The sequence below is a fragment of the Phasianus colchicus genome, chromosome 4 (genome assembly GCF_987193195.1).
Source record: "Phasianus colchicus chromosome 4, bPhaCol1.hap1.1, whole genome shotgun sequence".
In the NCBI taxonomy this organism is placed as follows: Eukaryota; Metazoa; Chordata; class Aves; order Galliformes; family Phasianidae; genus Phasianus; species Phasianus colchicus.
Window position 1 is genome coordinate 64,943,668 of NC_143439.1, and position 9,420 is coordinate 64,953,087.

Consider the following 9,420-nt stretch of genomic DNA (forward strand, 5'->3'; position numbering starts at 1 on the left):
GATTCACAGATTAATAGATTCATAGAATCATAGACTCATATGCCTCACCAACCTCTGACCTCTAACATTTAAGCTCAATGTCCCCTCTTTTAGTTTAAAGCCATTTTCCTTTGTCCTATCACTATCAGCATGTAAAAAGTCGGCCCCTTCTGCTTGTAAGCTCCCTTCAGGTACAGGAAGGCTGCAATGAGGTCTTCTCTGAGCCTTCCCTTCTCCAGACTGAACGAGTCTAACTCACTCAGCCTTTCTTCATAGGAGAGGTGCTTCAGTCCTCTAAGCATCTTTGCAGCCCTCCTCTGGACCCACTACAATACCTCTATGTCTTTCATGAGTTGGGGGCCAAATCTCTGGGTTTAGTACTCCAGTTGGCCTCACAAGAGCTGAGCAGAGGGGGATAATCACCCCCTCACCTTGCCACCACCCCTCTTTTGATGCAGCCCAGGATGCATTTGTCCTGGGCTGCACACAAACACTGCTGGCTCACATCAAGCTTTTCATCCACCAGAACTCTCAGGTCTTTCTCTGCAGGGCTGTTCTCAGTGAGTCCTTCTCCCAGTCTGTATGTGGGAAGAAGCAATATGCCCTTCTGACACTGGCATCAGCTCAGTGCCTTGTGGCATCCTCCCTGAGGCCATGGTGCTGGGTTTCAGTGCCCTCCACACTCTGTTCTAGCACTGCTGGAGCTCAGGCAAGCATGTACGGGAATGATGACACAGTGTGCTCATCTATAATTAATGGGTAAAAGGATTCTCAGAAGAACTTGTAATCAGAAAAAAATGTCACCACAGAAAAGGCAGGAATAGCTGGTCATCAATTTTGGATGGGGTCATCAGCCTTCACCCACTTCCTTGCACCCATATGTGGGGGCACTGACCTGAGGAAAGCATCCTAACCTGAAATATGTTAAGTCCCTCCCTCCCTGGATATTATATAATGTCTAATGATGAAACTAACCAGACTCCATGCTTTCCCACAAGAAGCAGTTTAGCAAGCCAGGATACATATGTGCACTCAGAGGGTTAAACCAGCAAATGGGTGACATGATTTTACGCCTGTGGCAGTTTGTTCCAAAGATCAGCTGCTCTCAAAGCAAAAGTAAACTCACAGTGTTTATTATGAGTCACTTAAGCAAGCAAATTATTAGTTGAATCTAACTGTGGTTATGCGAGCTGGGACCTGAATTGAAGGTTAATTATTTTTTCTCCTAAAAAAAGAAAAAAAAAAAAAGTGCTTGCCAAACTCCAAGGTGCTTTAGCAACTGCCATTGGAAGATGCTGCTTGCACATATTCCAGAGCTGCTCAGCCTGGGTAGCTCAGCACTTCTGCAGCTTATGGGACTGTTTCATTAGGGGATATGGAACTGCTCTTGTAGGTCCAACCCAAAGTCTACCAATCATACAATCATAAAATCATAGAATTATAGAATCATAGAATGGTTTGGATTGGAAGGGACCTTACATCCCACCCAGCCCCTGCCCTTGCTGTGAGCTTGTTGTCCCCACCAGATCAGGCTGCCCTGGCCCCATCCAACCCAGCCATGAGCACCTCCAGGGATGGGGCACCCACAGCTCTCCAGGCAGCAATGACAGAATCTCACCGCTCAGAGTCTGTGCAAAAGATGGAGCTAAGAGGGAACAGTGGGGCATTTCCTTCCCCATTTCCCAGCAGTGAGTGTATTACATCCTCTCAATTGAAAGGAAAAAAATAACCCCATCAGGACTGAGCTTGGTGCCCATGGGTGTACATTAAAGTATATGTAGTGTTGCTGCAGACTCTGGCATAGCAGCAACCCAATTGCTTTGAGTTGCTGCAGTAGCCAACAGCTTTAAAGCCTGTCCCAATGCTGCTGCGCAGGGAAGGGTGGCAACAGCTGGAGGCTCTTCGGTGGAGGTGGCACTGGGGAGAGAACCCAGGAGCCTTTCATCCCTTGGCATGGAGTGTAGGGAGGGTGATGTATGGACAGAGATGGTCTGGACAGCACTCCAAGGACTGGGGTGGAAGTGGATCTCAGTTCATTGGAGGGGCCTTAGTGATGGCAATGCAACAGAAGATAATAAGGAAGGGGCCATATGAGCACATCGCATGCAGAGGATGTGAAGTTTGACGGATCTGTTCTGACTGTGCAAGTTTGCCGTGGCACTAGTTATCCTTCGTGCTCAGTAAACAAACAAAAACAACAGTGTGGATGTTTTCTGCAAAAGGTAATAGAGTATAGGTCTCTTGAGTCAAATCTGGAGTCAGTTTAATAAAGCTCCCTGGAGCTGTGACTGTGTTGCTCTCTGTTTGTAGAGCACCATGGTGCTATTCACATGCTTTTTAATGCAATACAATTACACAATAATGCAATACAATAATAATAAATTAGAACAGAGATGGTTCTCAGCCATACCAAATGAGGAAAGGCAAGGTTTCACTCTTGCAATACCAACTCATTCCATAACCCTAAGCAAACTGCTGGGTATTTAAAAGAAGAGTTGCTCTTTTTTTTTTTTTTTTTTCTTTTTTCTTTTTTTTTTTTTTTAATTGTGCCTTTTTAAGGCTCTCTGGAATCACAGCACTCTTTGGGAAAACAGCATCTTAGCAGTCCTCTCTCTGTTTCCCTCACTAGTGAAGTCAGCCGAGAAAATAACCCCACCAATGCACACTGGGAGAAACAAGCACAGTGACTGTGAGTGTAGTGCTAAACTGGGGCTTTGCCATTCATTTTACCAAGTCCAGCAAGGACCGTCCCATTCAGAGAGACGAGCCCCCGCACTCCCTCCTCTCCGGCTCCCTAAAATGTCTCTATCTGAAGGAAAAGCAGTTTAGCACATCGATAGTCATGTTCAAATTCCAAGGCTAAGCACGAAGCCGGAGAGAGGGGAGGGGGGTGGGGTGGGGGGAGCAAAAAAATCAGGTGCTTCTCAAAAACAATCAACCTGATTCACATGCAGCTCAGCAGCTTTTTTGATGGCTCAATTCCAGATTTCACAGCTATTCAATAGTTCTCTTGTGTAGCTGATCCTTGTCTTAGAATTCAGCACAACTCAATCCATTTTCCCTTTTCTTTCTATAAACACCCCCTCCTCCTCTTCCCCTCCCTTCATTTTCTTGATTTACATCTCTAGGGAGATGGGAATGTGAGGGAGAAGCTTGTAGTCTTCCTTCCTGGGGGGCCTTGAACTGGTGTCCTCTGTCTCAGGTTCCCATTATCCTGGCTGTGCAAGCCGCAGCCCCTCTGCACTCCAGCCCGACTCAATTGGAATTTAAATGCTTCATGATTGTTGTCTCACAGAATAGGAAAGTGCTGCATTAAAGAGTAAATTACAGCAGACAAGTAACTGCCTTGGGAAGGAGAGTGAAAGGAGAGATGAGCCCAGCACAATGCCCATTTGCTAAAGAGAGTTTTCCAAAGATGAAACAATCTTCCTGAGACAGTCTCACAGGAGTAAATATGACACAGCCTGCATGGATATGGAGCTTCATTTGGGAGAAGTGCAGTGTGCTCAGCCCAGAGCAGCCCCATGATATGCATCTTGCACACGCATCTGAATTGTGCCCTGGAGCCAAGTGTGTAGCTGGATCTGGGCTGGATGTTCAGTCTCTTACATGGGGTGGATTTGGGCTCTTTTGCTGGGATTCAAACTACTAAGCAGCTTGCAAGGAAGTGAATAACAGAGATTTCCTCCTGTCCTTGCTTTCGATCATTTCCAAGCAGAGGAAGAGTTTTAAGTTATTGGTGATAGGTGGATGGTTGGATTGGGTGATTTTAGAAGTCTTCTCCAACCTTAGTGATTCTATTCTGTGATTCTGAATTCACTCACGGGGAAATTCTTTACAGAGAGAGTGGTGAGGTGCTGGCACAGGCTGCCCAGAGAGGTTGTAGATGCCCCATCCCTGGAGGTGTTCAAGCCCAGATTGGATGGGGCCCTGGGCAGCCTGGTCTAGCATTAAATGAGGTGGTTGGTGGCCCTGCATGTGGCAGGGGGGTTGGAGATTCATGATCCTTGAGGTCCCTTCCAACCCTGGCCATTCTGTGATTCTGTGGATCTTTCTATCAATCTCCATCCATGCTGAGGCAACATCACTCACCACCTTCCCCTCTCTAGCCACACTGTGGTGATGACCATTTGTTGTCTAAATGCTGTTATGCATTGTGAGTCTTCCCCATTCTTGTGCAAAACTGAATGAAAAATAAATCCCCAAGATTTTTCAGTTGTTTTGGAGATGCTTCTATATTCTTTCACGTGCTCTGATATACTTCAGGTCCAAGATAGCGTTTTTCCACTTGAAATAGTACTACTAGAGTCAGCCTCAAAACTCAAGTACTCTTGTGCTCTCTGAGCAATGGCACAGCTCCCCTTTCCTTGCCTTATGCTGGGTATGCCTCATATAGGATCAAAGAAAAACAAAGCATCTTCTCCAATACCAAAGGAAAGCAATAAAAAGATAGTTAGCATTCATCTAGACCATCTGAAAAAGGAGCAAAAAAAATGACACAGCCACAAAACCAAGACCTGGGACAGAGTAAAAGTCAAATATTTACCTTCGAGAGTTACTCAAGACATCTGTCTCCTTAACATCTTGGTCACCTTTGCAGAACCTGTCATATCAATAGAATATTCATAAATTAAACCAGCCAAGTGCAAAGGATAGTCATAAAACGCCAAAATGAGTGACATAAAAAAACTGCATTGCGATAAAAGAACAAAATCAGGAGAGCTTTTCTTCCTCTTGCTCAACAGCATATGCCTTCCGAACTGTTGAAGTAAGGTGCCATGGACATACAGTAAAATATTGCACAGAGAAGACAAGAATCAGAAAACAATGTCTGTACACATGCAAACACACAGGCATACAGTCCTTCTCCTTCTGAGATCGCAGTGTATGCTTTTCCTGGAGCTGGCTCCGAGTGGCTCCTGTTTAATTACTCCTCTGGAACCACTGCAGGAAAGGCTGTGCCAGCATTTTTTTTTTTTTTTTTAAATTTTTTTTTTTAAACAACATGTGAAAAATGCTCCTTGGCTCAATGTTGACAATGTGTCAGTGCTGAAATACATATTTGTAAGGTTGCTGTAATTTTTTTTTTCAGTGTCCGTTATGAAAGAAGGCTTTTCAAATGGCCTCAAGCCAGGACTCTGCCACCTCCCTCTGCCTTTGCATGTTGTGAACCCCACTATCCTTTTAAAATATTTTGAGGAATATCCAGTGAGTTCCCAGAGAGAATATTCTGCATTTTATTTGGAATAGGGTCTATCTTTAGGGTCTACAACCAGGTACTCTGCAAAGCACTTCAGGAACTGCTGCAGTCACACAGAAGTGCCTGTGCTTTGTCCTCATGACCCTAACCCTACACTTCGTGTAAGATTGCAGGCAGGGAATAATTTAAGTAAATGCTTTGTGCTAATCAAAGTCCCTCTGATTTACCAGGCTCAGCGCTCTGTTGATTCAGGGCCTTGTGTCCCAAACTAAATGCCACTGAAAACAATAGGAAAATTGGGCTTTGGATAAACACATGCACAATGTGAAATGTTTTAGACTGAGGCCTTTTGAGGACAGCTAGCATGGCGCCATCGGAGCCCTGGCATCATACCCTACCCTGCAGTCCCACTCCTTACTGCAGAACAAGGATTCTGGTGTGAGGCCTCAGGTGAGGACCGTGGCATCTTCATACCTATGCTGCAGAGATGCAAACCAGGAGACCCTACAACAGGCAGGGGAACTTCTGGGGATGGGGGCACACTAGACAAGTCCTTCATTCATTCTCTGCAGACATTTTCTCCTGGACTCAGGCAGAGACAGGAAGCTATGCATTGAGCTTACCAGCCATGCTTTTTTAGCCTTCTCCTTGGAATAGGTGAGACCTGGATGTTGGGCATGAGAAGAGAGTTGCTCTGGCCCTGCAGGACTTCTGCCTGCTATGGCATAGATAGCAATTAAAACATCTCTGCCTCCAAATCCCCACAAGCACAGGGAGCGAGAGCATTGGAAAAGAGCTGCCGCATCTCCAGTTGTGTCTGCCTCTCCCTTGCAGGCATATGCAAACACCCAGCTCCCAAGCACCAGCCCTCACTTTGAATTTATCTGCTTTGGCTGTTTGTCTCACAGATCCTTAGCGTGTCTTGAATGTGGCTTATTGTCTGCTAATAAAGAAGAGTGCAACTCTCCAGCAATGGCAAGAGCCCAGCTTTCATGCCCTGCTGTGGAGCCAATTCCCGTCAGGGAAAGAGGCTATCACTGGAGGTTTTAAATAAAACAGTTCTCCCCTAAAAGCCCTCCTGTTATATAATGCTCTCCTTCTCCCCCTTTTAATGAAAACAAGCAAGTAACTGTCTCTTTTTACCATGACAGGGACAGATCCTGCAGCCCTCACTTGTACATGTCCTGCTGGAAATCAGTGGCCTCTGTGGGAAAGCACTGAAGGACCAAGTTCAGAAGTCACTGACTTAGGGTAGTGCTTCCCACTTTGGCTTGGGAGAGCCAGGAAAACACAGAACACAGCATAGTACACATTATACATTTACATTTTGGTGTCAGCCAAAATATACATCAATATGATGAGGGATATAGTAAAAAACACATTCCTTCAGTACATTATTACTGTAATGTCTCAGTGCTTCCACATTAACTTGTTCCCAGGAAATTCCATCATCAATGCTTCAAGCCTGTGTATGTTCTAGCCAGTTAGGATGATGGGAAATTACCCTACTCAGGAAAATAGCATAATTGAAATAGTGATTAAATTTTGCTGCCATCCTGGGTCTGCATAACATTAACAGTCTCTCACAAAATATTTTTTGTATAGGAAGATCCCTATTATGTCCTTAATGAAGTATTAAAAACTGATTGAAAGAGTGGGTTTGGATTTCTGCTGCAACATCCAAAATAAAACAAGAGTAATGCTGCCCCCCAAGAGATTCCCACAGTAAGATGTTTAGAGTAAAAAAAAAAAAAAACACATTAAAAAGGATACACTGCTCCAAAAGACATGACCATATGCAACAGAAGCATTGCCAAACAATCAGACCTAGTTCTGCTAGATTGGTGATCAGGTTTTCTGGCCATTAGGTCCAATGGCAACCAGCACTGACTGCTCCTGAAGAAAGGTATTATGGACTGCCTGCCTTTGGAAAAAGTCCTCAACTGAGTATCTGGAGAGAGCCTTGAATCATGAAGGTTTGTGTCTCTTCCAAAAATTGTTGTGCATCCAGCAGTTATGGATGAGAACAGCCATGTCCAATATATACACAGACATACATAAATACACTTAACACTGCATAGATTTTGCTGTCAGGGATTTCACATGGCAGCAGTTTCACAGTCAAATAAATATCTCATTCCATAACACCTTAACTGACTGGCAATCATGGTATTTAAAAGCTCAAATATACGTGAGAAGTAAGACTTTATTCTGCTACATCTATTTTAATTAAAAAAGAAAAAAAAGAAAAAACCAAGAACAACAGCAACCAAATAAACTAAAAACAGAGGAAAACAAGTTTGGATCGGGTTTTGTAATGCAGCACCAAAATATGCAATATCTTTTGCTTAAATTTCCCTGTACAGAAGTTTTCATCATGTGTGAGCAAGCTTACAATTCCCAAGGAGTCAGGCTTCTTCTGCCCACCCTTGGGCATGAAGAGAACCCCATATGCCCAACTTCTGACGTTACTTTTCGTGCTGTTTTTTGAAACCAGCCCATGGCTGTGGGCAGTGATTTGCACCACCAAGGGAATCCTGCAGCACTTCTATGCTACAGCTTCTGTCTTTCACATAAGGCAGATGCACATTGCACCCAGGTTTGCTGGAAGCTAAGACTTCACATATAGAGAGTCACCAGATAGGAAAGTCCCTGTGGGCCAAATAGTTTGGAGTGACTTTAGATGAGGCTGAGTCACCTCTGGAGATGTTCTCTTTCACTTCTCATCAACAGAATATATATACATTTTTAAAACATGATTATTATACACAAAATGTAGAGCTGAAATCCCATTCTGCCTTTGTCAGATGACATGACTTCACATGGTGTTTCAAAGACCCAGGAGACAGCTCTGAATGGAGGTGCACAATGTGTGCATCACGACTGCTGACTGCTCTGCCCAGAAAACCTTTAAATACAGACTAGGGGGCTGAGGCTGAACATAGGGAGTATAAGGTCTAGAAGTCCATTGCATCTCTTTCTCCACCTAGGATTTGTGTGTATATGTTAATATAAACTCAGAATTAAGCAGTTGATGGCTGGGAAATGAGAAACTTTAGTTTGCTATTAAGATGTTTTAAATAAGGATGCTTGTATAAACCTTGTCAGCCAGTGCTTCTTTGGGTTCTGCTTTGTGCCTGGAGTGGGCCATATGTTCTGAGTCTCCAAAACTTCCTCAGTCCTGCCATGCACAACTGTGCTGCTCTGAAAGGGCACTGTAGTCACACTTGGGAAAACAGCAGAGAAGCGGGCAAAATGGGCTTAGAAAAGTAATATTAACTAAATCAGAAATACGCAGGACCAGTTTCCCACTGCACTGCCAGTCAATGCAGCTCAAGAAATTATTTTCTTGTTATTGATGCTGAAATGGCTACAGTTACAGCTATAATTAAAATCACCTGAATAGTTGGTTTTCTGGTGTGGTCACAGAACTAAAAACTCAAAATATAAAATGTAAGGTACAGTTGTCTTGAAACAGAATTGTTTTTGTTATTTTCAGATTGAAATTATATGAAAAAGAATATTTGGTCAAAATTCACTCAGAGCAGATTCAAAGGACTCAGAAACCAACCCCAGTTCATTTCCTGACATTATATTTAACCTTTAAAATCAAATAATAATAATATAAAAATGCAGGTAGTCATCTAAATTTTCTTTTTCAAATTAAGTGTGTTGTAATATGAACAACTATGTTTCAAATTGCTCTTTTTTTTTTTTCCCAAAGTTACTCATTGACTGGATTGACCTGTAGCTGTGAATACGGTCACCTGAAGCAACTGGGAGCACTTTTCTGCCCTTCTAACACATTCCTGTGTGCAGCCACATACAACCTTCCCTCTCACAACTGGCAGTGCGTGAAGGATGGATGCTATTCCTAGATGAGGCATTGCTCTAAATGGAGAAATGAAAGAGCACTGTGAACATGACTCTTGTACAATCCAAGCCAAATTCTGCTGGATATAGTAGGAGTCTTTCCATTGATTTTGGTGCACTCTGCATAGGGCCATTATTCTGAAAGCTGCACCTTTGCTTTGTGTGATGGCAACAAGATGTTTCTCTGAGGCTTCAGTAAACACACCTCCACACAAACACTGCTTTGTGGTATGGAGGTTCAGACCTTTGATTTCTTGATTTTCTGCCTCTGTGTGTGTTGTTTCACTCTTCTTAGCAATCACTGCTTGAACAGGGGTTGTGAACCAGCAGGAACAGGTCCAATCTCTCAGGCAGTAGGCTTCTTTCTC